This window comes from Hyla sarda, chromosome 9 (genome assembly GCF_029499605.1).
Source record: "Hyla sarda isolate aHylSar1 chromosome 9, aHylSar1.hap1, whole genome shotgun sequence".
NCBI classification, from domain to species: domain Eukaryota; kingdom Metazoa; phylum Chordata; class Amphibia; order Anura; family Hylidae; genus Hyla; species Hyla sarda.
In genome coordinates, this window is record NC_079197.1 from 43,049,070 (window position 1) to 43,072,943 (window position 23,874).

Consider the following 23,874-nt stretch of genomic DNA (forward strand, 5'->3'; position numbering starts at 1 on the left):
GTGCTGCAGAACAAAATACGTAGTGTATGCAGTTGTATGCCCTTGCAAAAGGTTTTATATAGGGTGCACCACATGCTCATTAAATACAAGATTCCACGAAAATGCTCGCTCTATAAAAAAAAAAAAAAAAAAAAAAAAAAAAAAAAGGTTCACCAAGACTAATTGCTCACATCGTAGAGGAACATGCAGGAGACATAAAAAAACATTAAATTTCTAGGTATAGAATTGGTACCAGTAAAAGAAGGTGTAGACAGATGCAGAGCACTCCTTCAGTGTGAGGCGAAGTGGATCATTCAGCCCGGAGAACTGGAGAACCTAGGTCTGAATGATCGCTTAGACATTAATGCGTTTGTCTAGACTTTTCTTACTACCTGTACATTCCTAAGTACTGTATATTACAGAGACATTCACTGTAAGTGTTCTTGTTAAAAAGACTTGTCCTTGTAGAAATTGATTTTATTGCTCTTACAGATTCGAATAAGTTATTTGCTGTTTTAATGCTGTTGCAGTTCTGTTACATCCCCTGTCTGACGTGACAGGTGTAAGGAGGTATTTACCTGGCCTCTCCTGTCAGAGGAGGCGTGACCTGAAGAAGCGCCGGGAGGGGCGTGAAATAGCTGTCGTACAAATGCACTGCAGCACCCCGCTGTTTGTTTTAACGCACCGTACCGAATAAGGAAGATTCTGCTTACCGTACCGTGAGTGCCACCTGGTTCCTTTTCCTATGCATATATATATATATATATATATATATATATATAACCTACAAGCCCAACGCGGCTAATAATTTAATCAATAACCTACAAAATTAGCCCAAAGATATAGTCAAAAAATTCATCTTTATTATGTATACAAAAACAGGTAGAAAAAACACCCATAAAATGACCCACCCGTAAAAAAACCCCAACACAAAGCTAAGCAGGATATCACTGGGATATATACAGTAATCGGTAATGCCAATATACAGTCTAAAAGTATTAGTTTGGTCAGCACATAAGAAAACAATAACTTAAATCAACACAATACCTAATTGTGACATGCTGACAGCTTCCCAGTGATGATCCTGCAACCTCGAGGTTGCAGGATCATCACTGGGAAGCCGTCAGCATGTCACAATTAGGTATTGTGTTGATTTAAGTTATTGTTTTCTTATGTGCTGACCAAACTAATACTTTTAGACTGTATATTGGCATTACCGATTACTGTATATATCCCAGTGATATCCTGCTTAGCTTTGTGTTGGGGGGTTTTTAAGGGTGGGTCATTTTATGGGTGTTTTTTCTACCTGTTTTTGTATACATAATAAAGATGAATTTTTTGACTATATCTTTGGGCTAATTTTGTAGGTTATTTATATATATATATATATATATATATATATATATTATTTTTTTTTATTTGTGGGTTGGGGTGGAAAAAAATGTATTCTGTATTTAATGGAATTCATCATATAATAAAACGGACATGTTAACTTTATTCCATGAATTAGTATAATTACAGTGATTGCCAATTCACATAGTTTTTGCTATGTTTTCCAACATCTCATCGCCATATTCTGACTCCTGTTATTTACCTATTTTTTTTCCCTTTTACAAAGTTGTGTTAGGGCTGTCTTGTTTTTTTTTTTTATTTTTTTTTTTTGAGCCATGACCTGTCGTTTTTGCTATACAATTTTTGGGGTAGCATTCATTGCAGGGTCAAAAAAAGACACCCACTGATCTAGCAATGTATGTGTCTATCTTACCACAGGCTAATACTAATGTGCACAATAGTGCTCATACAATAATATAACCAGAGCGTGGCATAGCAAGTTGCGACACATAATTAAAAAGCATATAGCCTCAATGACCTAGTCCATAACTCAGGTTCAGTTGCTCAATCCTAAGGCCATGTTCACATGTCAGGATGTTGTCACAAAGAATCTCTGTGTGGACACTCCGGATATAATATGCCAGAGCTAGAACCACACAGGAATGCGCCTTCTCATAGACAGCTATGCATTCCATGCAGTCTCTACACAAAGAATGAGCATGTTCATTCTTTGTGTGGACACGGAAATCGGGTAAGGAAATCTTGCCGTGAGAACATGGGCTTAGGCTATGTTCACACTACAGAATGTCCACACAGAGAATATCTGTGCGGACATTCCACAAACTGCTGCCGTCGCTAGGATTGCATCGGAATGCGCCATCTCATAGATGGTTATGCATTCCGTGCAGAGTCCGCAGAAAGAATGAACATGCTGAAAACATCTGGCATGGAAATTCTGCAGTGTGCACAGTGCAGCAGAATCCCGTTGAATTCAACCGGACTCTGCTGCAGCAGAATCTCTGTGCCAAATTCCAGTGCGGTATCTGGCTGGAAAATGATGTGAACATGGCTTTAGTGGCCAATGTTATTAATACCTTAGCAGTTCCTCTATTTTGCGCCAGAATTGGAAAAAACAAACAAACAACCAACTCTCCATTTTACTGAGAAAACCCGAAAAAAGGGGCGTGACTGGTGGGGAAAGGGGTGTGGTCAACAAAAAGGATGCGTGTCTCTACATTTTCGGAATAATTTCAACATATTTACTAAGGTTTCCACTGAAAATGTAGTGGATTTGAGCTCGGGAAAACCCGACAAATCAGAGAATGTGTAAAAAAAAAAAAAAAAGCAAAACGTAGGGAAAAGTGCAAAATGTCGGGAAACCTTAGTTAATACCGTGGAAAAATATCTGTTGGGGAAAAAAAAAACACAAAGAAAACTACACTCCACTTTTCGTAAATCAGGCCATTATCTTTATTCTGTAGGTCCATACGATTACAGCAATAACCAAATTATATAGGTTTTGTTTTATTTTAATACTTTAAAAAAAATTATAACTTTTTATAAGAAAATGAGCATGCTTAAAATGTCCATTTGTCACCCCTGTAATGTTTTTATTTTTCTGTATACAGGGATGTATGAGGGCTCATTTTTTGCACCGTGATCTGTAATTTTATCGGTACCATTTTTCTTTAGATGGGACCTTTTGATCATTTTTTATTCTTTTGTTTTTCTGGTATAAGAAGTGACTAAAAATCAGCAATTCTTGAACATTATTTTTACATTTACACCTTTCACTATGCGGTTCCATTAATCTTATATTTTTAACAGTTCAGAAATTTCTGCCCACAGCGTTACCAAACATGTTTGCATTTTTGTTTTGTTTACTAGATATATCAACCAAAGCTTGTAAGGTGGGGAGCTAAATGGTGGATCCATCTTCTAAGAGATGCTTCATTCTTCCAAGATGGCGGTCACTCTCTCTTTCTCTCTCTCTCTCTCTCTCTCTCTCTCTCTCTCTCATGAATTCATATCTAAACCTGAAAACTATAGTCATGGGTGTGTCCATTATTATTGAGTGTTAATCAGGGGTCAAGTCCTGGGGAAAAAAATTGGGCGAACTCACCCATTATTTGCACTCAATGGCTGGTTCTGCAGGACTCCTGCTAATGGGAATGGTGTTCCTGCTGTGGAAAAAGTGCAGGAACTCAGTTCCTACATGTTCCTGCAGGACTTGACCCCTGATGTTAATATATACACATACAACCGGTAAAACAAGTATTGAACACGTCACTATTTTTCTCACTAAATTCGGTAACTTTGAGACAACATTACCTGCTCATTTTGAAGCTCTCCACACGTGATTGCTCCTTGGCTCTTGGACTTTCTTCTGATTATTCTTCTCACTCCTCTGTGAGAGATCTTGTTAGGAGCACCTGGTCGAGGCAAATTTATGGTGAAATTATTGTCTTTCCACTTTCCAACAGTGCTCACTGAAACATTCAGAAGCTTAGCAATGCGTCTGTAACCAACACCATTGCTATGTTTTGCAACAATTAGGTTGTGAAGGTCTTCAGACAGCTCTTTGCTTTTACCCATCATGAGATGCATCTTTAGTGACACCTTAGCAATGAGACCTTTTTGAAGGCTATCAACTGATACTGAACCACACGATATTGCTTTGCACTGACAAGGGACTGGATTGCTTTTTAATTACTGATAAATTTCAGCTGTTGTCTTGGCTTTCTGTGCCTTTCTACCCCTCACTTTCTTCATGTGTTCAATACTTTTTCCCTATCATTTCACATAATCATACATAACTTGATTTGTAAGCTTATTTGTTTGGGTTTCTTTGTATGGATAGGTTATTTGGATTCTTACCAACTTCTGGTGAAAATTTCATGTCAATAGCACCTTTGGAAAATATATTTAGTGAGATAAATGGTGACACATACACATTATATGGTATATAATGTATATCAATAAGCCTTATAAATGCAGTTCTGATTGGCATTGTATCATTTTTCATAATAATTAACAGGAGCAATTTATGGGGGCTGCCCTGATGATTGGTTCCAGCAGTATGAAAGTGATGACAGGTTCCCTTTAGGCTGCATGGATTAGTCACCAGCCAGTATACGTGCGTATGTATTTTCACATGGATAATACAAAATAAGAATAAAAACAAAGACAACTTGATCTAAAGCAGAATTTCAAATCAATACAGTCTAGAACACCATTAAATGCAGCCACATTTGTCCAATTGCCATCAGCATCACAAAACCTTTCTAGTGATAGCCCCTTTTAAACAAGCCCGACTTGTAAGAAAAGCTATTATATTCAAAGTGCTTTATTCTGTAACAGCGAACCTTACAGCATCTCAGAGGCCAAGATGGTTCCTATTAGAATCCCTGGAAGGGCTGAATACAATTTACGAGTGTCAGGTAATAGAAAACTTGTTATTTTTTATATGAATAAAAGAAAAGAACATGAGGAGAAGAAGAAAAGAACCATGACGGTTTCGAAGACAACTAAGCTCATCCACATCCACGTCCTCATATGTATCTGAGTCCATTGCTGAATATTTTACATACGTCTTGGCTTTTGGAAATCTATATGTTTCTTGGTCCTACAGATAAAGCTTGATAAATAAAACATGGCCAGATCCGAAATCCTTTTTTATCTTTTTTTCATCTTTTTTTGGGAGAAAATATCAGAAAAAGAAAACTGCTCCGGCTCACAAACAATGAGTGAATCTCCTATGAAGGCAAATAATAAGGCAGCTTCAGTTTGGTGGATATCCAGATTCTGGAACAAAATATCCATAGGGCTGGATTCATGAAAAGTCATTTGCTGTCTTTTTTATGCTACTATTTTTTCTTGCAAACAAAAAAAAGCTATCATCTACAAAATGTTTGGCTTGTAGCACAGTAACGAAGAAACATAGTTCATAAGGTTGAAAAAAGACAAAAGTCCATTACGTTCAACCTATATCCCTACTGTGTTGATCCTGGGTATGAATACATCATGGGGAGATCTCTGTGCTGCCCCTAGATATATTTATACATAGTTGTTAAATCATAGTTGTTAACCCCAGATTTAGATAATCTTTCTGGGTATTGTAGTCCTCCCATTTCTGTATTACCCTGGTAGCACTTCTTGGAGTTTGAGGTGTTTTTTTTTGTTTTTGTTTTTTTTTGTTTTTTTTTTAATACATCGTTCTCTGGATATGCCTTTGAGGAGTTTAGCTCCCAGAAATTACAAAATATTTTTTAACCTGCATTTCCAGGAAAAATTTATTGATAACTGATCCCCAGGATAGGTCATTAATATCAGATTAGTGGGGTGCCCATACCCAGCAACCCAGAGCCACAGTGCTGCCATACAGGGAAACCGAGCAGGAAGCAGAAAGCTTTGTACATTGTGTAGTGACCGTTCTAAGTTTTTGCAGCTCAGTTGTCATTCACTTCAATAGAAGCAGAGCTGCAGTTACTCTGCATAATGTGAAGAGCTACAGTGATCCCTCAACATACGATGGTAATTTGTTCCAAATGAACCATCGTTACTTGTAACCATTGTATGTTGAGGGATCCTTGCAATAGTAATAGAGAATATTATATTCACGTGTCCCCGCCGCTCTGGACCGTCACCGCTGCCCTGGATCATCGCTCCCCATCACTGTCATCACGTCCCCAGGGTGTCCCCGCCACTCCGGACCGTCACAGCTGCCCTGGATCGTCATCCTATACGAGGTCATCATGTCCCCAGGGTGTCCCTGCCACTCCAGACCGTCACTGCTGCCCTGGATCATCGCTCTCCATTGCCATCATCACGTCGCTGTGCACGCCGCTCCTATTGGATGATGGGACGGCGTGCGCAGCGAAGTCTGAAGAGGACGGTCTGGAGCGGCGGGGACAGGTGAGTGACACTCACCGGAGCACATGGGGTACATTAAATGGCTATATGGCAGCAGCTGAAGCAGTCTGCGCTGCCGGATAGCTGTTTATGCAATGGCCCGACTTACAAAAGCATCGTATGTTGATGCTGCCTTCAACATGCAATGGCCTCTGAGAGGCCATCATATGTTGAAATGATCATATGTCGGGGCCATCGTAGGGCGGGGAATCACTGTATTTGCTTTCTTCTCCTTTACACTATGCATGGTGGCCCTATAGCTCTGACAAATAGCTGATTGCAAGGTTGCCAGGGTTTCTGAGGAAAGGTTATTAGTAAATTTTGCCCTAGAATAATGGAAATGCTTTTTTTAGGCATTTCCTACCATAAAGATCAAGTGATTTGTCTTCTTCTAATCATAAGATTTGTAATATAAAAAATGCCACATAAAATGCATGTGCCAAAAAGTTATTCCTGTATTTCCCATTCCTTTTGAATCCACTTTAGGCTATGGCCCAAAAACTTAATGAAAAGCTGCCACAAAAACTGCAGCGTAAAAAAAAAAAAAAAAAAAAATCTCCCAATCCCACATGGCTGACAACTGATATTAAAATAGCAATTAGTAATAAAAAAAATTTGTAAAAAAAAAAAATACAAATCTGAGTGGTCAGCCTTAGCCTTTACAAACTACGTGGAGCTTAATAAAATCTCTAAAAGTGTAATAAAAGTAGCAACAAATCTGAATGAAAAGCAAATGGCCAAAATTTGTTAAAGATATAAATGCAAAAAAAAAAGCCTGATGAATAAAACATGGCTAGATTGGAAGTCCTTTTTTTTTTTTTCTTTTTCATCTTTTGCTGGGAGAAAATATCAGAAAAAGAAAACTGTGCTCAGCCTCACAAACAATAAGAGGGAAGTTTCTATGAAAGCAAATAATGCAGCTTCAGTTTGGTGGATATCCAGATTCTGGAACGAAATATCCATAGGGCTGGATTCATGCAAAGTCATTGCTGTCTTTCTTATGCTGCTTTTTTATGCAGAAATATATCATCCCCTTCCCTTCACCTCCTTGGTTGACATATGTCTTTTTTAAACCCCTAAGGACTTAGGGTTTTTTTGCTTTTGCATTTTCATTTTTTCCTCCATACCTTTAAAAATAACCCGTTCAAATTTGCACCTAAAAATCCATATGACGGCAAAAAAATCATTGTGTGACAAAACTGAAGAAAAAAATATTTTTTTTTACTTTTGGAAAAGGAACGCTTTCTCTAGGGCACAAGGCAACAAAGATCCGGCAGAGAACTGAGGAGGGTGGAGGAATTTATCAACAAGACACAGGTGGTTACACTAATGAGTGTACTGGCCCTTTAAATCTTAAAGCTCCGACGCGCGCACGCCCTAAGGGATGGGGACACTCACGCCGGAGCAGAGAGGCGGAAGCAGAGGCAAGGGAAACGCCCGGAGAGTGACGGACTGGGGCTCGCATGCGGGTGCGTCCCGCAATGCGAGTCCCAGCCCCGTCGGCAGCAGAAGGTAAGGGGACCATGCGCTCACGGCCAGCATGTGACGCAGGAGCGCATAGCATAACAGTACCCCCCCTTTGGTCTCCCCCTCCTTTTACGAGAGAGGAAACTCCTGAGAAGGTCACGGTCCAGGATATTCTCCTCAGGTTCCCAAGATCTCTCCTCAGGACCATAACCCTCCCAGTCGGCCAAAAAAATTGTTTACCTCTCACAGTTTTTGCAGAAAGGATCTGTTTCACTTTGTAGACATCTGAGGAGCCGGAGACAGGTGTTGGGAGAGGATTCTTCTGAGAAAACCGGTTTACAACAAGAGGCTTGAGGAGAGAGACGTGGAAGGAATTTGGAATACGTAACATAGCAGGTAGACGGAGTTTGTAGAAGACAGGATTGATCTTTTGTAGAATCTGGAAGGGACCAAGGTAGCGGGGACCGAGCTTGTAACAGGGGATCTTGAAGCGGATGTATTTGGATGAAAGCCACACCATGTCACCAGTAGAGAAGGACGGAGGAAGTCTTCTACCTTTATCCGCTTGCGCCTTTATGCGTGAAGAAGCCTGGGAGAATGATTGTCGGGTCTGTTGCCAGATGGTGGAGAAGTCACGAACCAGCTCATCAACAGTAGGCACACCGGAGGAGACTGGGAGAGGAAGAGGAGGATGGAGATGGAGTCCGTTGACAACAAAAAAGGGAGACGACCTCGTGGAATCCTTAAGATTATATGAGAATTCAGCCCAGGGGAGAAGGTCGACCCAATCATCTTGGTGAGCTGAAACAAAATGCCGAAGATAAGTCTCAAGGATTTGATTGACCCTTTCCACCTGACCGTTGGACTGAGGGTGGTAGGCCGAGGAGAAGTCCAGATTGATGTCCAGACGGTTACAAAGGGCTCGCCAGAACTTAGAAACAAACTGCACACCTCGATCCGAAACAATATGCTGTGGAAGGCCATGTAAACGAAAGACATGCGACAAGAAGTACTTCGCCAGCTGTGGAGCAGAAGGAAGACCTGGTAGAGGAATGAAGTGAGCCATCTTGGAAAACCGATCTACCACGACCCAGATGACAGTGTTATTATGAGAAGGTGGCAGATCGGTGATGAAATCCATGGCGATATGGGACCAGGGAGTCTCTGGAATGGGTAAAGGCTGTAAGAGGCCTGCAGGTCTTTGCCGAAGAGTTTTGTCACGGGCACAAGTTACACAGGACCAAACAAAATCAGAAACATCACGTTCAAGATGGGGCCACCAGTAGTGCCGGGAAACAAGATGTAGGGTCTTGCGTATTCCAGGATGTCCTGCTGTTAAGGAAGAATGACCCCATTTCAAAACCTTGCGTCTCAATCTGGTGGGCACAAAGGATTTTGCTGGAGGAATTTGCTGAATCTTGGCAGGAGCGGCAGGAATCAAACGGTCAGGAGGAATAATGTGCCTAGGCGTGGAGTCCAAACCAATGACGTCAGAGGACCTGGAGAGTGCATCAGCCCTGATGTTCTTGTCTGCAGGACGGAAGTGAATGAAGAAGTTGAAATGGGAAAAGAACAGTGACCATCTTGCCTGGCGGGGGTTCAAACGCTGAGCAGACTGAAGGTATAGTCACCAACGGTAGAATCTCCTTGACAGAGATTCAGCAACGCTGTCTCAGCTGAAGAGGCACGTGCGGGTTCCTCAAAGACACTGCGAAATTCGGCCAAGAATGCAGACAAATTGGAGGATACTGGATCACCACAGTCCTAAAGGGGTGTAGCCCAAGCCAGGGCTTTTCCAGAAAGTAGACTAATGACAAAGGCCACCTTACTACGTTCAGTTGGAAACAGTTCAGACATGAGCTCCAAATGCATGGAGCACTGTGTAACAAAGCCTCTGCATGACTTGGAATCCCCATCATACTTGGAAGGCAAAGGCAGGTGCAGCTGGGAGCCAGGAGAGACTGCAGGAGCTGGAGGAGGGAGTGGGCCAGATTGTGGTACCTGCAGCTGTTGCAAGGCCAAAAGCTGTTGCATCATGGCTGCAAGTTGAGAAAATTGCTGTGCCTGTCGGGACAACTGCTGTGACTGACGTATCACAATGGAGGAAAGAACTTCAGGCAGGGGTACCTCAGCGGGATCCATGGCCGGATCTTACTGTAACACTCACGTTTCTGAAGACAGGAACTCCGGTGGATGTGGATCCGCTGGACCTGTGTGGCAGATGACTCGGACCGTGCCAGGGAGCGGAGTCTAAGGTGCCGCTGGTCTTCACCAGAGTCCGCCGCAAAGTAGGATGGGTTTGCTGCTGCAGACGACACCCAGGTCGCAACCCCCGGCAACGGCTCAACCACACAGGCGGCTGAGGAGATGCGAAGCACAGAAGGGATGAGACAACTCGTAGTCAGGATAGCTGTAGGTCAGGGCAGGTGGCACAGTAGCGTAGTCGGGACGTAGCAGAAGTTCAGTAGGCAGGCGGCAGAGAAGCAAGGTCACAAGAGCAGGAGATCTGGTACACGGCAAGGCAACACAAAGGAACGCTTTCTCTAGGGCACAAGGCAACAAAGATCTGGCAGAGAACTGAGGAGGGTGGAGGAATTTATCAACAAGACACAGGTGGTTACACTAATGAGCGTACTGGCCCTTTAAATCTTAAAGCTCCAGCGCACGCGCGCCCTAAGGGACGGGGACACTCGCGCCGGAGCAGAGAGGCGGAAGCAGAGGCAGGGGAAACACCCGGAGAGTGACGGACTTGGGCTCGCATGCGGGTGCGTCCCGCAATGCGAGTCCCAGCCCCGTTGGCAGCAGAAGGTAAGGGGACCATGCGCTCACGGCCAGCATGTGAGGCAGGAGCGCATAGCGTAACAACTACATGCAGGAAAATTTATCCGAATTTTCCTGCATCTGACTTTTATAACTTTTATATTTTTCTGCATACGGGGCGGTATGAGGGCTAATTTTTTGTACCATGATCTGAAGTTTTTAGCGGTACCATTTTTGTATTGATCTGACTTTTTGATTGCTTTTTATTCATTTTTTCATGACTATGGAATTTTTTTGCACATACGTCATTGACCGTGCGGTTTAATTAACAATATATTTTTATCATTCGGACATTTACATATGTGGTGATACCACATATGTTTATTTTTATTTACACTGTTTTGTTTTTTATTGGAAAAGATGGGTGATTCAAACTTTTATTAGGGAAGGGGTTAAATGATCTTTATAGGGGGCTATAACACTGCACACACTGATCTTTTACATTGATCATTGTTATCCCACAGGGTGCCATTTACATGATAGCGTGTAGTGCACCTTGCTGGCTTACAACCTATTAGTGATGCCCATACTATCCGATCAGGTGGGATACCCAGCATCTTATATGTGCACCCCAAAACGCACTGACACACCAGGCTACCCCAGTATCATAAGGCCAGACCACATCATAAAAAAAATATATACTCTATATGATAGACATGAGGTATTAGTTGATATTTTGGCCAAAATACGCAAGCTCGCAACCCACGTCAAGGGTCCTCAGTCTTTCCCCTTATATATATCATTGGGGCTGATTTGCTTCATAGCTGGAATAGGCCCTAACCTGTCCTTGTACCAGAAAAGAAAATGGCAGAAAAAACATCCTAGGTAACGTGTTTTATGTTTTCCTAGAAAAATACAGCAAAATATGCAGCATCTTTTTGAAAAATGCCGTGACACCAACCTAAAAGATTAGAAAGGGGAGAAAGTCAATGTGGAAAAATAAAAAAGTAAAGAGGGCAATAAATAACATGAAAGCATTTCAGCTACTAAAACAGCCAGGCAGTTAAAAAAGCATGAAAAACCTTTAAGAAAAGAAAAAAAAAAAGATAAATGCAGAGGCTCATTGCCAAAAAGAGTAAAACTAACCCTAAAATATTCTATTATTTAATTTGTAAAAAGGTTAAAACTGAAAGTGAGTGAGGAATAGAGGGCTATGAGGTAAAGAGCAAATTATACACTTTAGGTGAAATGCAAAGAAAAAGTTGCTCAAGTATCCTAGAAAGAAGTGCAGCACCACCTTAAAGGGGTACTCCAGTGAAGAAGAAAAAAATTGCTAATCAGCTGGTGCCAGAAAGTTTAACAGATTTGTAAATTACTTCTATTAAAAAAATCTTAATCCTTCCAGTACTTATCAGCTGCTGTATAATACAGAGGAAGCTGAGTTGTTCTTTTCTGTCTGACCACAGTGCTCTCTGCTGACACCTCTGTCTATTTCTGGCACTGTCCAGAGCAGGAGAGGTTTTCTATGGAGATTTGCTTGTACTCTGGACAGTTCCTGACATGAACAGAGGTGACAGCAGAGAGCACTGTTGTCAGATAGACAAGAACAACTCAACTTCCTCTGTAGTATACAGCAGCTGATAAGTACTGGAAGGATGAAGATTTTTTAACAGAAGTAATTTACAAATCTGTTTAACTTTCTGGAGCCAGTTCATATGAAAAAAATTGTTTTCCAACGCAGTACCCCTTTAAGAAAGTACACCAGTACACCAATTCACAGGCCATAGCATACACGTGTCCTAGGAAAAGTAACTACAGTGATAAGTCATTATTTCTAGTATAGGTTTGTTCCACTGTTAATACTAAATTTATGTTTACGTGGGGGGTGGTCTGGCTGCTAGCAGATCTGAAAATCTCAAGAATGAGGTTCCCAAAGCAGAGGTTCTTGTCAATGAAATAGAGGTTGGGCATGTGCCCTGCTGCTTCAGTCACTCAGTGTAAGAATGCCAAAGATGGCCGAGCTCTGTACTCCTGAAGATAAGAGACAAGTATTGATGGTGGTAAAAAAAACCCTTAAAGGAAAATTGTTAACCTGTTCGTCCACTCTAAACCCAAACCAATGGGGGTGAACAGGAGTCCAACAAGGGGGCGGGGCTTCACCAGCTCAATTTACATATCCATTGCCTGTGACTCCACTTCTCCAGGGTTTGTGGCCAAGAGTTCTACAGTTTCCCTGCTCTTACAGTAAATAATCCCTGTCTATGATCCCCCTTGCCTGGTACTGTTTACTACCTTTTTAATAGCAGTGTTGTCACGATTCAGCTGGCTGGAGGTGGATCCTCTGTGTCAGCGAGGGATTGGCGTGGACCGTGTCGGTGGACCGGTTCTAAGTTGCTACTGGTTTTCACCAGAGCCCGCCGCAAAGCGGGATGGTCTTGCAGCGGCGGTAGCAACCAGGTCGTATCCACCGGTAACGGCTCAACCTCTCTGACTGCTGAGATGGCGTGGGACAGAAGGACTAGACAGAGGCAAGGTCAGACGTAGCAGAAGGTCGGGGCAGGCGGCAAGGTTCGCAGTCAATAAGGATAGCAGGAGATCTGGAATACAGGCTTTGGACAACACTAAACGCTTTCACTGGCACAAGGCAACAAGATCCTGCAAGGAAGTGCAGGGGAAGTGAGGTATTATAGCCAGGGAGCAGGTGGAAGCTAATTAGGCTGATTGGGCCAGGCACCAATCATTGGTGCACTGGCCCTTTAAATCTCAGAGAGCTGGCGCGCGCGCTCCCTAGAGAGCGGAGCCGCGCGCGCCAGAACATGACAGCCGGGGACCGGGATGGGTAAGTGACTTGGGATGCGATTCGCAAGCGGGCGCATCCCGCTATGCGAATCGCATCCCCGTCGGCAATGTCAGTGCAGCGCTCCCGGTCAGCGGGTCTGACCGGGGCGCTGCAGAGAGAGAGACGCCGCGAGCGCTCCGCGGAGGAGCAGGGACCCGGAGCGCTCGGCGCAACAAGTGTTACCCAGTGTTTTTTTTTTTTTTTTTAGCACATAATTGTACATGTTGTTTTTACACCCCAACCTTACATTTATCCACATTAAAGTTAATGTGCCCTGTCTGTGCCCAAGCATACCATGCCATACCAATTCCAATTCCATTACTGAAATGGTTTTCTAATTACTTCCTGCATTTCACAATGAATCCTCTGGCTTTGTAGAGAGAGCGGGTGAAGTCTCATCATTGCACATGCTGATCTAATTATCTGGGAAGATTCCAGCAGTCTTAACTGATAAGACTCATAAGGAGGTTGTGGGTCAGTTCATGTTATGTGCAGTTTTGATAAATTTAAAGTGCAATTGTTATAGAAATATTGCCATTAGTGAAATTGATTTGACCAATATTCACACTTAATATGTTTTATATAAAGATTTAAAGTGTTTAGGCTAAGTTCACTTTGATGCATAGTTATCCCATTTTTATATGTTTTTGCTATGATTTTCCAAAATTGTGGTAAACAGGATGCATTTTTACCACAATTTGTGAAATTGCAGCAAAAAGGCAAATTTTTTTTTGTAATTTCAGGAAAGCCGCAGAAATAATGTAGCAAAAATGCATTGTGTGAACACAGCCTCAGGAGAGATGTGTGAATACTATATATCCTATAGAGACAGCAGCAGCATACAGATAGAGCTAGGAGAAGAGGGGTCTGGGAGTTACCAAGAGGGATGTGATAAGAATTCAGCTAACCAAGGCAGACCACTTCCTCTGACACTGAAACACTCAGATTTTCTGTGGGGCTAGCTAGTGAACACATGACCCAGTTACAGTAATGACCCTTACGGATCCACCTGTACTATAATGAAACAGGTGACACTTCAGGACTAGAGATGAGTTTGATATAAAAGTATTCCAGCTTTTATATATAAATATATATATCCTATAAGATACATTAGAATAGCACAATAGATGTTACATTTACAGGCCTACAGTTTCTAGGATAACTTTTTAACCTCCTTCTTGAATACTGGCAACACATTTGATAGTTTCACATAAAATTATATATCAATCTATTCCACTCCTTCTTCTCTATAACAGGCTGCCACATGTGCACTGTCATTGATCAGAGAGCCATGGTTGTCATTCAATGAAAAAGAGGTTGGTGGAAGCAAGTGGAGAGTCATTGCTACCCGAGGCTGGCCAGTGCCCCAGACATGCCTCTGACTCTTCAGATAAGCAAATAAAAGCATTTTTTTTGCCATTGGAGCCACAGACAAGCTAATTACAGGCACCTTTGAGGGCCTGTTCACATGGAGAAATGTCCATGTGGAATTCCACAAAAATATTCCACATGGACATTCCGCTGCAGCAGAGTCCTCTTGATTTCAATGGAATTCTGCTGCATTGTGCACACATCAGAATTTCTGCATCAGATGTTTCTGCTGTGAAAATACCGATTCCGGCATCCACAGAAAGAATATTCATGTCTATTTTTTCTGCAGAGTCTGAGCGGTCCTAGTGATGGCTGAATCATTCAAATGTGCAGAACGTAGACTTGTGTTTTCCTTGCAGACATATCATACATTTTCAATTGTGTGAACATGGCCTTATTCTTATAGTTACCAGTACAACATAACACTGCTAGCAGTTATAGCGGATTTCTAGGTGACAGATTCCCTTTAAGCAGTGAAATCTATATGGTGGGCTTTGGGATTTTCCCCTAGTATTGCATTTTGACATTTACACTAAAATGTGAAGGATGTAAAATGATAGCCAGGGCCAGATTAAGGCTGCCTGGAAGATGGAGCACTTCATTATGATATGCCCCCCCCCCCCGACAGTTCCCCCACATTAGGTGCATTAAAGTTCCCCACACATTAGGTGTGCAGTACAGTTCCCCCACATTAGGTGTGCAGTAAGTTCCCCCACATTAGGTGCAGTATAGTTCCCCGCACATTAGGTGTGCAGTACAGTTCCCCACATTAGGTTTACAGTACAGTTCTCCACATTAGGTGTGCAGTACAGTTCCCCCACATTAGGTGTGCAGTACAGTTCCCCACATTAGGTTTACAGTACAGTTCTCCACATTAGGTGTGCAGTACAGTTCCCCCACATTAGGTATGCAGTACAGTTCCCCCACATTAGGTGTGCAGTGCAGTTCCCCCTCATTAGGTGCAGTACAGTTCCCCCACATTACGTGCAGTAAGTTCCCCCACATTGGGTGCAGTATAGTTCCCCCACATTAGGTGCAGTATAATCCCCCACATTAGGTGCAGTATAGTCCCCCACATTAGGTGCAGTATAGTTCCCCACATTAGGTGCAGTATAGTCCCCCACATTAGGTGCTGTATGGTCCTTACATTAGGTGCAGTATAGTTCCCCACATTAGGTGCAGTACAGTTCCCCCACATTAGGTGCAGTATAGTTCCCCACATTAGGTGCAGTACAGTTCCCCACAGACATACAGCCTTCAGCCATATATAGTGTATGGCTGGAGGCTGTATGCCTGTTTACTGCCCCACTTCAGTGTTCCGACCACCGCTCCAGGGTCACGATCTATTGCTATGGCCTATGGGCCATAGCAGTAGGTCCCGGGACCGGAGGAGGGGTGGTCGGAACACTGAAGATGAGGTGCTGGTGAGTGGTGTCTTACCATGCGCGCGCACATTCTCCTCACTGCTCCGCTCTTCTGTGGGCGCATGCACGGGATGTCAGTGATGTCCCTGCGTGCGCTACCTCCCGGCGGCCCCTGCGTTTTTAAAGTTAACGCGGGGCTGCAGAGAGGTTACAGGGACATCCTTGTGTCCTGAAAAGATTTTTCGGGACACAGGGATGTCCCGAATGTGACAGGGGCCCCCTGCAGTCACAGGGTCCGTAGCAGGCGCTCCAGGAGCGCCAATGATGATCCGGCCCTGGCCATAGCTTTGTGGAGCAGTAGTTTAAAGCCAATTGAGTAAGCCTTTATATTAGAATGCACATGTTATCATCCTTAGGCTCGTCTGACTTTCAGCTCTGCCTGTTTGACTAAAAAAAAATCAATGATCTGCAGTAAAAAAAAAAAATACTTTTGGGAACCAGAGGAAAGTCTTCAAATTACACTGAGGAACAGAGCCAAGTGTAGCACATTAGCAGGTTTAGTGCAGTGTTAAGAACTTGTACTACGGGTACCAGTGCTTAGTGAGGTGTATGAATATTTGGCAGCTTTCAAATAAGCTTTAGTGGCATTACAGAGTCTTAAAAGGGCATTTTCTAGCTTCTGAAATAATCGAAAGTTAACTGCTAGGGGCCAATTAGGTTTGGGGGTTTATTAATGTTAATTTTAGGGGAGACTTTTCCCCTTCAGGGTTTATACACACGTACAGTATCCCGCACAGATTTGATGTAAATAAATGACTGAATAGAGCTTCACATACTGTGCATCAAATATGCGCAGGATATTGGCTGTGTGAATAGACCCTAAAGGGGTACTCTGGTGGAAAGAAAAATGTTTTCAATCAACTTGTGCCAGAAAGTTAAACAGATTTGTAAATTAGTTTACAAGAAGATAATTGGGGCTCAGGGTAAAGGATATGAGGACACCGCTGGTTTATTTATCAAGATATTATTATTTATTAGTTTATTAATAATAAAATTAATTTAAGAGACGCAGTGAGTGGATCGTGACCTACAGGGCCCTTGTAGAGTCATGGCACTCACTGTATAATAATATATATAAAATATGATATAATAGATTTATACAATGCTTAAAAAATACTTAATAAATATTGAGACCAAAATAATAAAAACTATGTAAAGTTCAATAATTGATGAATAGCCCTCCTAGGATATTATTAGCCAATAGTAGAAATGGGATTAGTATGCATAAGAGTCCATCCACATTTAATACAGGCTGATACAATCAATATCCACAATGGGGAGAAGAAATTAATGTCCAGTATCCAGTATACAAGGGAAAACCAGTATATAGAGAAAATCAATGTCCAATAGCCAGTATACAAAGAAAATTAGTGACTTGCAGCATAAGTGGTGAATCAATATGTTTCAGCGCTGTTGTAAAAATGTATCAAAGTGTCTCAGTAGCTACTTTGTAATGAAAGTGATACAGATTATCTCACTGCTCCGGGACACTGGCGTTCTTAGGGAATACTGCGATCCCTCCTGCGATCCCTCCTGCGGACTTTTGCGGTGTCTCTTGATTTGGGTCCGACAATTCACTCTCTCTGCATGAGAGGACACTGCCTGGAGACTCCGCCGTCTCCTAGGATGGCAGTGTCGAGGCAGGCGGTGGGTTCCGGATGATGTGGCTCCAACGCTTCTGCTGGCAGTGGCGGCCGCATCCTCGTGGCTCAGAGGAGCGCGCTCCTGGCTGGCAATTAACTGGGTAAGTGGCCACTGGTACTGGGTACTGGGGCTCACGGAGGGCTTATACACTGGTCTCAAAGTTCATATAAAATGGTCTGGACGCGTTTCAAGACTATACTTAGTCTTTTCTTCAGCAGCAGTGTTATATTATATATAGTAGGCGTGTCTATTGTGATCTTATATATAGTTAACTCCTCCTCTACCAAATACGTCACTTCCAGTGTAAATAGACACAAAGTAGTAGTAAAAGCATGAATGGGGATCGTAGTAAAATATATTAAATAAATATATGGAACTAAAAATACTTGTAATAAATTATATTACAGCAACTCATAATATTAGTAACATAGGTGCATATATAAATTATGTCTATGTACACTGGAAATTTTAGCAAAACATAGACAATAGACATATAGAATCAAGAATAAAATCTTATAGATATATATATATATAAAAATAGCCATTTAATGAATAAATAATGTCATATAAAAAATGTAAGTAAAAATATAAATATATATATATATATATATATATATATATATATATATATATATATGTATATAAATATATGTAAAAATATGAAAAAGATCACCAGATGGAAAGTGTGTTATATTAAAATGAATGGGTTAGAGGACATTAATAGTAGTATAATAATCAATATGGATAACATACAAATACAATAAAATATACAATATACTAAAATAAAAATGATAAAATATAAATCACTAAAATTAATTAAAATGGACAATGGTGTAAAATGATGACTATAGGGAAGGACCCAATGAAGGGTCCGTTGTGGTGCTGATAATACAGCCAGACACACTACGGACCATCTAAAGGGTCCCCCCCACCTTTCTACTAATCTAAAAAGCCAAACTGTTCAATATCGTTATTCAAGCCCCTAGGGGCTAATGAGTTGAATTCAAAAATTTTGGGGGATTCTGCTCTGGACATTTTACTGATATAGTTACCACCTCGCCAGTCCGATTAAATTTTCTGGAGGGCTATATATTGTAGGTTACTAGGGTTACCTTGGTGAAAAAGTTTAAAATGCGCCAACAGGGGATGTTTATCGTTTTGTTTTTTAATGTTGTATCTATGCTCTAGAATTCTTGTTTTTAAAGCCCGGGAAGTACGTCCCACATATTGTTTGTGGCATTGGCATTGTATTAAATAAATAACTCCCCTGCTGGCGCAATTTAAAAAATCTTTTATAGTGAAATTAAAATCATTAACCGTGGAATTAACCAAGGTAGTCCTTTTTTCAAAATTAGAGGCTTTAAGGTTTGGACATTGGCCACATCTAAAAAAGTCTTTTAGATTTACCAGAGTAGGTTCTGACTTTATATGAGATTTGATCTGACGAACTGTCGGGGCCCCGACAATACAGGCCCAAATTACAAAATTACAAAAAGAAAATAAAAAGTTATGGTCATAAAGTAATATGATTGCGTTGTCTCTTACGGGTGTTCTTTCTGAAGTTTTAGTAGGAAAATACATTTAGAATATTAATGACATCTTATTTGTTGTCCAGATGTGCAGATCTCTGTTAGTATAGTGTAGTTATGTCTGTGCACCTTACAACCTGTGGATAATGCATTCTAAGGCTATGTAACATAGTAACATAGCAACATAGTTCATAAGGTTGAAAAAAGACCAGAGTCCATCAAGTTCAACCTATATCCCTAATGAGCCCCTACTGAGTTGATCCAGAGGAAGGCAAAAAACCCTCATACCAGAGGTAAAAATTCCTTTCCGACTCCAAATATCGCAGTCAGAATAAATCCCTGGATCAATGTTCTGTCTCTATAAATCTAGAATCCATAACCTGTAATTTTAATATTCTCCAAAAATGCATCCAGACCCCTTTTAAATTATTTTACAGAGTTCCCCATGACCACCTCCTCAGGCAGAGAATTCCACAGTCTCACTGCTCTTACAGTAAAAAACCCCTGTCTGTGCTGGTGTAGAAACCTTCTTTCCTCTAGACGTAGAGGATCACTGTACTGTCCCCTGATATATTTGTACATAGTTATTAGGTCTCCCCTAAGCCTTCTTTTTTCTAAACTAAATAACCCTAATTCTGATAATCTTTCTGGGTACTGTTGTCCTCCCATTCCCTGTATTACTCTGGTTGCCCGTCTTTGAACCCTCTCCAGCTCCACTATATCTTTCTTGTACACTGGTGCCCAGTACTGTACACAGTATTCTATATGAGGTCTGACTAGTGATTTGTACAGCAGTAGAATTATTTCCTTGTCGTGGGCATCTATGCCCCTATTGATGCACCCCATGATTTTATTTGCCTTGGCAGCAGCGGCCAGACACTGGTCACTACAGCTAAATTTACTATTAACTAAGACTCCTAAGTCATTTTCCATATCAGTCGTCCCAAGTGTTCTCCCATTTAATACATAATCCCAGCCCGGATTTTTCTTCCCCATGTGCATTACCTTACATTTATCAGTGTGGAACCTCATCTGCCACTTCTCAGCCCAAGCCTCCAACCTATCCACATCCATTTGCAACAGTGCACTGTCCTCTATAGTGTTTACCGCTTTACAAAGTTTAGTATCATCTGCAAAGATTAAATGCCGTCTCATACAGTCTGGTTCATTCTTTCTGTGGACATGGAATTTGGAATGTTTGTGCAAGAAACATCTGGCACAGAAATGTCGCCATGTGCACAGCTCAGCAGAATTCCGATTAATTCAATGGTGCTGCTGCAGAGGGCAGAGGAATTTCTTTGCACAATTCCAAGTGGAATTCCACACGGAAATTCCGAGGTGTGAACATGGCCTAAAATTAGATCAACTAGGATATCACATGGACATATATGCCTCCCCTCTTTAGTGGTCATAGGTTTCTCGGTCCTGATGAATCATTCCCCAAATTTACATGTGGTTTATCATACTGGTATCCTCATGTGAGGAAGATTAAAGGGGTACTCCGGTGAAAACCTGTTTTCTTTTAAATCAACTGGTGGCAGAAAGTTAAACATATTTGTATATTACTTCTATTAAAAAATCTTAATCCTTCCAGTACTTATTAGCTTCTGAATGCTGCAGAGGAAATTCCTTTCTTTTTGGAACACTGATGACATCACGAGCACAGTGCTCTCTGCTGACATCTCTGTCCATTTTAGCAATCATGCATAGCAGATGTATGTTAAGGGCAGCATGGTGGCTCAGTGGTTAGCACTGCTGCCTTGCAGTGCTGCGGACTTGGGTTCAAATCCCACTAAGGACAACAATAAATAAAGCGTTATTATTATTATAATAACGTCAGCAGAGAGAACTGTGCTCGTGATGTCATCAGAGAGCATTCCAAAAAGAAAAGAAATTCCTCTGTAGTATTCAGCAACTAATAAATACAGGAAGGATTAAGATTTTTTAATAGAAGTAATTTATAAATATGTTTAACTTTCTGCCACCAGTTGATTTAAAAGAAAAAAGGTTTTCACCGGAGTACCCCGTTAACTCTTGTTCACAGAGCTTAATTTTTTAGCGGTATCAAGCTGAAAAAAATTTGCTCGGAAATTCAATGTTTTCAATGGTATCCTGCTGCACCCTGCACACAATGGAAACATCTGCTGTGGAAATTCTGATTCCAGTCTCCACAGAAAGAATTGACATCAATTATTTATGCGGAATCGCTTAGAAATGCATTGCTGTCTATGAAGATGGCTCCTTTCTGAGAGGTCTTGTCGTGATTCATGGCATGCTGGGAGTTGTAGTTTTAGAATCCACTGATTTAAATGTGGTGACACAGGGATGCAAGTTATACTTGTCAGGTCATGATGCCAGGCACAGTTAGCCTAAATACGTCCAAGGTGGTGACAGCTTCTCCTGGGCCAGGCATGGAACAATGAACACACCGACGCCAGGTTACAGATAACTGTCTTTTACTGAAGGGATGCAGTGTAACCCTTGGGAGCCCTGTTGCCTTGCTGGGACTTATGGTGCTTTTCACCCACTTGAACTAGATAGACTACAGGCTTGGATCCCACGTTGACTAGGGTTCTCTTAAGGTCCAATTTCATTAACACTGGCAGGGTATGACTTACCAACTCCTGTGCAGGGGAACACTTGCAGAATTGTGGGGCTGACTTGATTGAGAGCTTTTCTGCAGGCTTCCTTCAGTATCACCTCACACTCCTTCTACCTCCTTTCCACACTGCAGCTCACATGGAGCTCTGCACATAGCAGTGACTAGATTCACTCTAGACTGGGCAACTCCTCCCCCCCTACACTGTATACAGGGCAATGTGGGGGCTCCCATTGGGTAACAGGGGTCACCTGGTTACTCTGCATCTCCTTCCTTAAAGGGGTTCTCCCTTGTTTATACTGTTTTTTTGTTATTATGTTTGTGTGTTATGTGTGTATAAGTATGTGTTTTTTTATGTGTGTTGTGATTATGTATATATGTATTTTCTCACCTTTTGTGAAGATCCGGAAGCTGGCCCCTTTTTCTTCCAGTGGCTTGCTGTGTAACCTCGGCCTCCGCCATGTTGTGTTCGGTAAGTGGGATGTCGGGGGGTGTGTTCTTGCTTCTGTCCTTCCTATATTCTGACGTCCGAGGCGAATCTTTTCTTCCTGTTTCTTCTGTGGCTCAGCGACGAATCTGCTCAGCGACAAAACTGTCTGCGCATGCGCGAGTATGCAAGTGCTACGCTAACAGCGTAGCGTATGTTAGGTCTACGCTAAAAGCGTAGCTTCGCCCAAACGCAGACAGTTTGTCAATTAGACAAAAAAAACTTTATTGGTAAAAAATAAATTAAAAAAAATACCTGCGCATGCGCCGGAAGAGGCCGCAGATTCGTCGCTGAGCCACGGAAGAAGCAGGAAGAAAAGATTTGCCTCGGACGTCAGAAGATAGGAAGGACAGAAGCAAGAACACACACCCCGACATCCCACTTACCGAACACAACATGGCGGAGGCCAAGGTGCACAGCAACCCACTGGAAGAAAAAGGGGCCAGCTTCCGGATCTTCACAAAAGGTAAGAAAATACATATATACATAATCACAACACACATAAAAAAAACACATACTTATACACACATAACACACAAACATAATAACAAAAAACAGTATAAGCAAGGGAGAACCCCTGTAAGGTACAGTACATATATATAATAAAAGAATACAGCAAATATGACAAAGTGCATAAACATGGTAAACAGTAGAACAGTGAACCCATGACAGGAGCAGCGGGCATGCCCGAGGAGATCCGTAGCCCACAGGACAGCTTTTGGTGCTGGGACACCACATAAAGAATTGGGAAACAGACAGGAAGTGCTTCCTGCACAGTGCCATACATGCACAGCACTGTGATCACAGCTTCTGTACTTGTTCCATGTGCTTGTACTGACTGTAATACACAGCCAACATCATGCTACAACAGCCCCTCATCTGTCCTCAGGTTGTGGGTGGTAGTGCAGCTCACTTCCTTTTGAGGGATTCAAACCAAGTTGTAATACCGCACACAACCTGAGCACAAGTGTGGCGCTATTTGAGGAAGAAATTAGCTCTGGTTTTCTCTTTCTTGATAACTCTTTTAACCATCCCCACTAACTTCCTTCTGTGCCCACTGTAAATGGTGGGGAGAGGCCCCATAAAAGAGTACTACAGGTGCCCTTCTATTGTATGTATTAAGCTATCATAATTTAGTACAGTGAAGATGACTTTTACATTTCAAAACCAATTCAGTGAGGACAGCTACAATGGACTGGGTATAAACAAATGCTCTGACAAAACAAGTGAAATTGTTGTTTTTTTCTTTCTTTAGGTTGTGCATTTTGCTAGGAATGGCCAAAATGATGGTAATTATGCGATTTTGGCCACAGGAAAAAACGCATGCTGTAATTAGTTGCGGTCCTGCAATGTGTGAACACAGCCTTAGAGTTTGCTGAGCCTGTGATTAATATCCTTTTCTTTAAATTTAGACATTTGCTGCACGTAGCTTTATTACCTGACCTTACGACTTTGTAGATATCTCTGGATAATTGGGATTTCATCATTGGATTTAAGATACACAAGCTCCACCTGCTGGAAGGTTATAGAAG

The 23,874-nt window shown here is 41.8% G+C and overlaps 1 long non-coding RNA gene across 1 annotated transcript; it reads left to right on the forward strand.

Moving 5' to 3' along the window:
• Positions 1-612: 612 nt before the first annotated feature.
• Positions 613-23,874, forward strand: LOC130291164 (uncharacterized). The gene is made up of 3 exons (XR_008847810.1): positions 613-698; positions 23,598-23,631; positions 23,755-23,874. It is a non-coding gene; the product is annotated as an uncharacterized LOC130291164 (long non-coding RNA).